A 6448-nucleotide genomic window follows, 5' to 3' on the forward strand; every position below is an offset into this window, starting at 1 on the left:
CCTTACCAAAATTAAATATCTCCTTGAAATCATCTTTTTGGAAGTCAGGTAAAACAGGATTAATCCACTCTTGTACTTCTATACCATGTTCCTTTGATAGTATTTTTATAGTAGTAGTCTTTCCACATCCAGGAGGCCCTGTTATTAACAAAATAGATCCACCCTAAAAACAAATACAAACAAACGCCAAAATGAACACTGAGTAGTTTAGTGGTAGAAAACCTGCCTAACATGTACAAATTCTGGGGTTTGATCCCCAGCACCACAAAGAAAAGTTAAACAAAACAAAACAAAAAAAGTCACTGGAATGCTACAATATTATTTTTGAACTTTCTAAACTTGCTCCTTTTCCAAATGTTGAATGTCTAGTATAAGCAGACTAAGTTTCACAATTATATGAGCTTCAGATAAAATGAGAAAATCCTTTCAGAATAATACACCCCTCTTCTGTAATTTCTCAATTCTGCTGTCTTTCTTTTTTGGCAGAACTGGGGACTGAACTCAGGCTCTTGCACTTGCCAGGTAAGCACTTTTTCTACTGAGCCATCTCCCTGGCCCCATTTTTTTCTTTGCGGAACAGGGATTTAACTCAGGCCCCTACTGAGCCATCTCCCTGGCCCCATAAAGTTCAATATTAATAGACTGCTCACAGAATATAACTTACTACTATACAATTATAATATACTTATAGGAATGTCATTTGCATATTAGATTCTATAAAAATGTGTATTAACAAACTTTAGAGTTATAATGAGGTTAAAGACCCTAGTAATGTTACTTTATAAAATAAATTCAATTAAAAAATATTTTAAAAAAGTGCAAGGGAAGATTTTCTACTTCCAATAGTGGACCATATTCCTTGTTCATGTCTATTGGAGGTGAAGGCCTATGCACTTTGACACAAAAGAATCAGTTCCACTTTTTAAAATGACAGTATATTAGCAGGGAATGGTGGTACGCTGCATTTATCTCAGCATTTAAGGAGCTGAGCTAGGAGGATCACCAAGTGTTTGAGGCCAGCCTGTGGTACCCAATGAGTTCAATGCCACCCTGAACTACATAGTGAGACCCTTTCTCAGAAAACAAACAAACCGACAGTGCATGAGTATAGGCTGCTTGCCATGCACTCAGTGTTAGTGAATCAAAAAATATGTATATTAAATGTATGTAAAACTGACAAGTTAGGGGCCGGGGAGATGGCTCAGTAGAATAAGCGCTTCCTTAGCAAGTGCAAGGGCCTGAGTTCAATCCCCGGTTCCGGAAAAAAAAAAAAAAAAAAAAAAAAAAAAAAAACAAAAACTGACAAGTTAACAAAAATGTTGTAACAGGAAGTTTGCAGAAACCTAATGCTGTATTTTTCTTAGGAAGAATGTTTATTTCAGATTACCTAAAAAAAGCCCCTTGTACTGGCAGCATCTTTTTTGTGTGTGTGATAGTCTTTTGGTTGTATGTGGATGTAGTTTAGGTCTGCTATGAATTTACCATGTAGTCCAGCCTGGCCTCAAACTTGCAGTGATTCTCTTGTATTAGCCTCCTAAGGGCTGGGATTACAGGCATGCATCACTATACCCATCTACATTTTTAAAAAAATATAATATAGCAAGAGTCTGTTTTCTGACATAATAGGCCGAATCACATAACAATTTTGCTTACAATAAGATAACTAGTTAACTGTTCATTGTCTACAATGATTTACACCATTCCAAAGGAAAAATGTCCCAAAATTTCAAATAAGAATATATTTGTAGCATTTATAACAAAATTTTAAAGTAAGTTTCCTAGAGCTGGTCAGATAGCTCAGTGGACTAAAGCACCTGCTTAGGCAGAGTGCAGTGGCCGGGGGTTCAATCCTGGAGATGCTGTGCTGGCCCCGGCCCTGGCTCTGCCTCGAATTGAGAGTGGGCATAGTGGCACACACCTGTAATCCCAGCCCTCGGGAAGCTGAAAACAGGAGATCCTGAAGACCCTGTCCTAAATACAATACGAAGGAGGGAAGGAGGGAGGAAGGAAGTTTCCTGGGCTTGGGATATAGCTCAGTGGTGTAAGCATCTGTCTGGCACAGTACAAGGTCCTGAATTCAATTCCTGACACAAATAAATAAATAAATAAAGTTTCCTTTGAGCACTGATAAATCTAGAAATGACCAAACCTTGTTTTCAAGAAAAATGTCTTACAATTGCTAACATCATTGAAACTTTTGTAAAATAAAGAAAGTATAAAAATGACTGATAGGCTGGGGAGATAGCTGAGTGGCATAAGTGCCTACCTGGCAAGCACAAGGTCCCGAGTTCAATCCCTGGTACAGAAACAAAACAAAACAAACCCCAAATGATTGAAGTCCAATTCCTGGTATTGAGGGATGCTTTTAAAATTCTAGAAAAATCCTTTCCCTAATACCTATGTATACACATATCTAAGTTTTCCAACTGGTAGAATAGTAGTAACATCTATGTAGGCTTAAGACATGATTAAAGTTTATTAAAATACTGCTAAGTGAGAAAACAGTGGTTTAATGAAAAATATAAACTACTAGATCAAGGTTGACCAAAAACAAATCAATGAGAAAAGCCTTTGGTGTGAGAAGTCTGTCAGAGAAACTGCCCAGGAATCTGTACTTAGTGGCTTATTCTGTTCTGCGGGTGGACATCGTGGAGGAAGCATAGTCAGTCTCTCTTTTGACTGCCATCATGTCTAAGTTAGGGTCTCCCAAGGAGCCCGACAGCTACGGAAGCTCTTCACCAGAGGGTTGAGCTCTGAAACAACTGATGAGAGTCTGAGGAGCCATTGTGAGCAATGGGGAACACTCACAGACTGTGTAGTAATGGGAGACCTGAACACTACGTGTTCCAGGGGCTTTGGGTTTGTCACTTATGCCACTGTGGAGGCGGTGGATGCAGCTATGAATGCAAGGCCACACAAAGTAGATGGAAGAGTTGTGTAACCAGAGAGAGCCATCTCAAGAGAAGGCACTCAAAGATCAGATGCCCACTTAACGGTGAAGATCTTTATTGGTGGCATTAAAGAAGATACTGAGGAATATCACCTATGAGATTATTTTGAATAACATGGAAAAATCAAAGTGACTGAAATTATGACCGACCAAGGCAGGGGAGAGAAGAGGGACTTTGCTTTGTAAACTTTGATGACCATTATTCTGTGGATAAGATTGTCATTGAAAAATATCACACTGTGAACAGCCACAACTGTGAAGTGAGGAAAGCCCCATAGAAGCAGGAAATGGCTAGCGCTTCATCTAGCCAAAGAGGTGGAAGTGGTTCTGGAAATTTTGGTGGTGGTTGCAGACATGGTTTTGGTGGCAATGACAGTTTCGGTCGTGGAAGAAACTTCAGTGGTCAAGGTGGCTTTGGTTCCAGCTATGGTGGAGGTGGATATGGTGGCAGTGGTGATGGCTACAACGGATTTTGTAATGATGGAAGCAACAATTATGGAGGTGGTGGAAGCTATAATGAATCTGGCAATTATAATAGCCAGTCTTCAAATTTTGGACTCATGAAGGGAGAAAAGTTTGGAGGCAGAAGCTCTGGGCCCTATGGTGGTAGAGACCAATATTTTACCAAACCATGAAATCAAGGTGGTTATGGTTGTTCCAGCAGCAGCAGTAGCTATGGTAGTGGCAGAAGGCTTTAAATACTTCCAGGAAAAAGCTTAGCAGGAGAGGAAAGCCAGAGAAGTGACAGGGAAGCTACACGTTATAACAGATTTGTGAACTCTGTTATAAGCAGAGTTCACAAATGGTGTCAGGGCCTAGCTGCTACAAAGAAGACATGTTTTAGACAATACTCATGTGTACGGGCAAAAAACTTGAGGACTGTATTTGTGACTAATCGTATAACAGGTTATTTTAGCTGCTGTTCTGTGCAAAGTGTAAAGCATTCCAACAAAGGGTTTTAATGTAGACCTTTTTTTGCACCCATGCGGTTGATTGCTAAATGTAATAGTCTGATGACGCTGCATGTCTTAAAAAAAAAAAAAAAGAAAAAAAGAATCTGTACTTAGAAGATTAGTGTAAAATGTCAAAGAAATACAAAGCTTCCACTGAAAATCTAATCTGAATACATTATCTTTACCTAAAGTGTTAGAAACCATAGGCCAGACACCAAGGAGCTCTTTTCAAGAGAAAAGGATCTGGTCCTATTGAAGCAACCAAAACGTTCACTCCTCCACTGTAAAGTTGAAAATTAAAGAAAAGGGGCTGGAGAGATGGCTCAGTAGAATAAGCGCTTCCCTGGCAAGTGCAGGGCCTGAGTTCAATCCCTGGTTCCGCCAAAAAAAGAAAAAAAAAAATTAAAGGGAATCCCTGACAGAAACAATGGACTCTGGCTGCCACGGACAGTCAATGGACAAACAATGGATACTGACATGTCATCAGTATTAACAAATGTCCAACTCTGGTGGGGGGGTGATAATGGCAGAGGCTGGGTATATGTGGGGAAACAGGGTATATAGAAAATCTCTATTTTCTTTTTTTTTTTTTGGCTCCGAATGCCCTCAGGGGTGGTTTGGCAGGCTGGAGTGTTGTGGGGATCGAACTACAGCATCCTGAGGCTGACAGCTTTGTGGAAGCAGCCACTTAAACAACTGAGCTAAGGCCAGGCGCCGAAAATCTCTATTTTCACCTCAAATTTCTCTCTAAAAAAAAAAAAAAATTAAAGTCTGTTAAAAAAAATGTAGGTGGCTATGGTAGTACATGACTATAATACCAAACGCTGAGAAAAGCTGAACAGGAGCATGATAAGTTGGGAGCTCAGTCTAGGCAACTTGGGGAGACCTTGTCTCAAAAATAAAACACAAAGGATGGGATGTAGCTCAATAGTAGAGCATGGGGCTGGTGAGATGGCTCAGTGGTCTAAAGCACCTATTTAGAACAAGCTAAGCAAACCACAGTGACCGTGGTTCAATCCCCCAGCACCACATGCCAGCCAGCCCCACCCCCTGGGGGGCTGAGCTGGCCACACACACACACACACACACACACACAAATAAAAAAAAAAAAAAATAGTAGAGCATGTACTTAGCACGTATGCGATTAAAACCCCAGTATCATCACCACCACTACCACCACTACCATACCCCCAGGTCAAAGGAAACTTATCTTTCCAGTTATCTAACTTTTTTTTTTTTTTTAATCTTCTGAGAGAGGCTCTTGCTATTTAGTCCAGGCTGGCCTCATGGGGATCCTCTAACCTTAGTCTCAGAAGTGTTGGGATTACAGGCATGAACCACCATACCTATCTTTCCAGTTAGAACCATATATTACAGCAATTAGATAGCCCTAATGATGGCAAGTTTTTATAAGAAGATGGTTTGGGCCGGTGGTGAGATGGCTCAGTTGAATAAGTGCTTTCTTGGCAAGCGCAAGGGCCTGAGTTCAATCCCTGGTTCCGCCCCCCCCCCAAAAAAAAAAGATGGTTAAATAATCCTAATTACATACTGATTCAGGCAAGGATTAACAACTGCCAAAACAATGACTTTTAAGACTGCTGAGGAAGTAGGCACTGATGTGTGCTATAAAAGCACTTCCCATTGATTCTGTGCCAGGTGCAAGATGAAGATATGGTGTTTAACCGCCATCTTTTTGGTTTTTGTTCTCTTTGAGCCAGGCTCTCACTATGCAGTTCAGGCTGGCCTTGAACTCACAAGGATTCTCCAGCCTCAGTTTCTCAAGTGCTGGGATTACAGGTGTGCACCACTATGCCCACCTTCACCTACCATCTCTTTAATTGAGTGCCCAGATAACATCAAACACAGCCATACTTTTTGGTATGACAAAATATAAAAATTATAAAGCATGTACCATGCTCCTTAAGGAACTCCTGAAAGAAAATGTTTGCTTTGAGTCTAATAAATGCCTAGATTTAAACTTCACAGTTAAGGGCCAACCAAATCGCTTAGCGGATTGAAGCACCTGCAAGCAGGCACAGGGGCCAGGGGTTCGATCCCCAGGCCTACTGTGCCAGCCCCGCCTGCGGGGCACGCTGAGAGCGCAATGACACTAGATGTGGTGGTGTGCACCTGTAATCCCAGCTCTTGGGAGGCTGTAAACAAGAGAATCACTACTAGTCTGATCTAGTAATGAGACCCTGAACGCTCTGTAGACCCTTCCCTAAAATACAGGGGAAAAAAAATAAATTTCAACGTTAAATACCAGGCACGGTAGTGTATGCCTGCAGTTCAAGAAACTGAGGCAAGAGAATCACTTGAGGCCAAAAATTTGAGGTTAACCTTGATACCACAGGAAGACCCAGTCTCAGCAAAAGGAAAATAGGACATTTTGGGGATAGGTGAGGAAATGTAAATCTAAGATAGATGCCTATAATCCTAGTACTCAGGAGGCTGAGGCAGGAGGATCACCGTGAGTTCAAGGCCAATGTCTGAATTGCATAGTGAGACCCTGTCTCAAAAAACCAAGAAACAAACCAACAAAAGA

The 6448-nt window shown here is 41.0% G+C and overlaps 1 protein-coding gene and 1 pseudogene across 1 annotated transcript in view; one reads left to right on the top strand and one right to left on the bottom strand.

Moving 5' to 3' along the window:
• Nucleotides 1-6448, bottom strand: part of Rad17 (RAD17 checkpoint clamp loader component) — a 42391-nt gene that overhangs the window by 33876 nt on the left and 2067 nt on the right. Inside the window, exon 2 of the mRNA XM_023704117.1 lies at nucleotides 7-163. The gene's annotated coding sequence lies outside the window, so the exon portion shown is untranslated. The remainder of the gene's footprint in view (nucleotides 1-6; nucleotides 164-6448) is intronic.
• On the top strand, nucleotides 2688-3648 carry LOC111813524 (annotated as a pseudogene).

This window comes from Octodon degus, unplaced genomic scaffold (assembly GCF_000260255.1).
Source record: "Octodon degus isolate 3935 unplaced genomic scaffold, OctDeg1.0 scaffold00001, whole genome shotgun sequence".
Lineage (NCBI taxonomy): Eukaryota > Metazoa > Chordata > Mammalia > Rodentia > Octodontidae > Octodon > Octodon degus.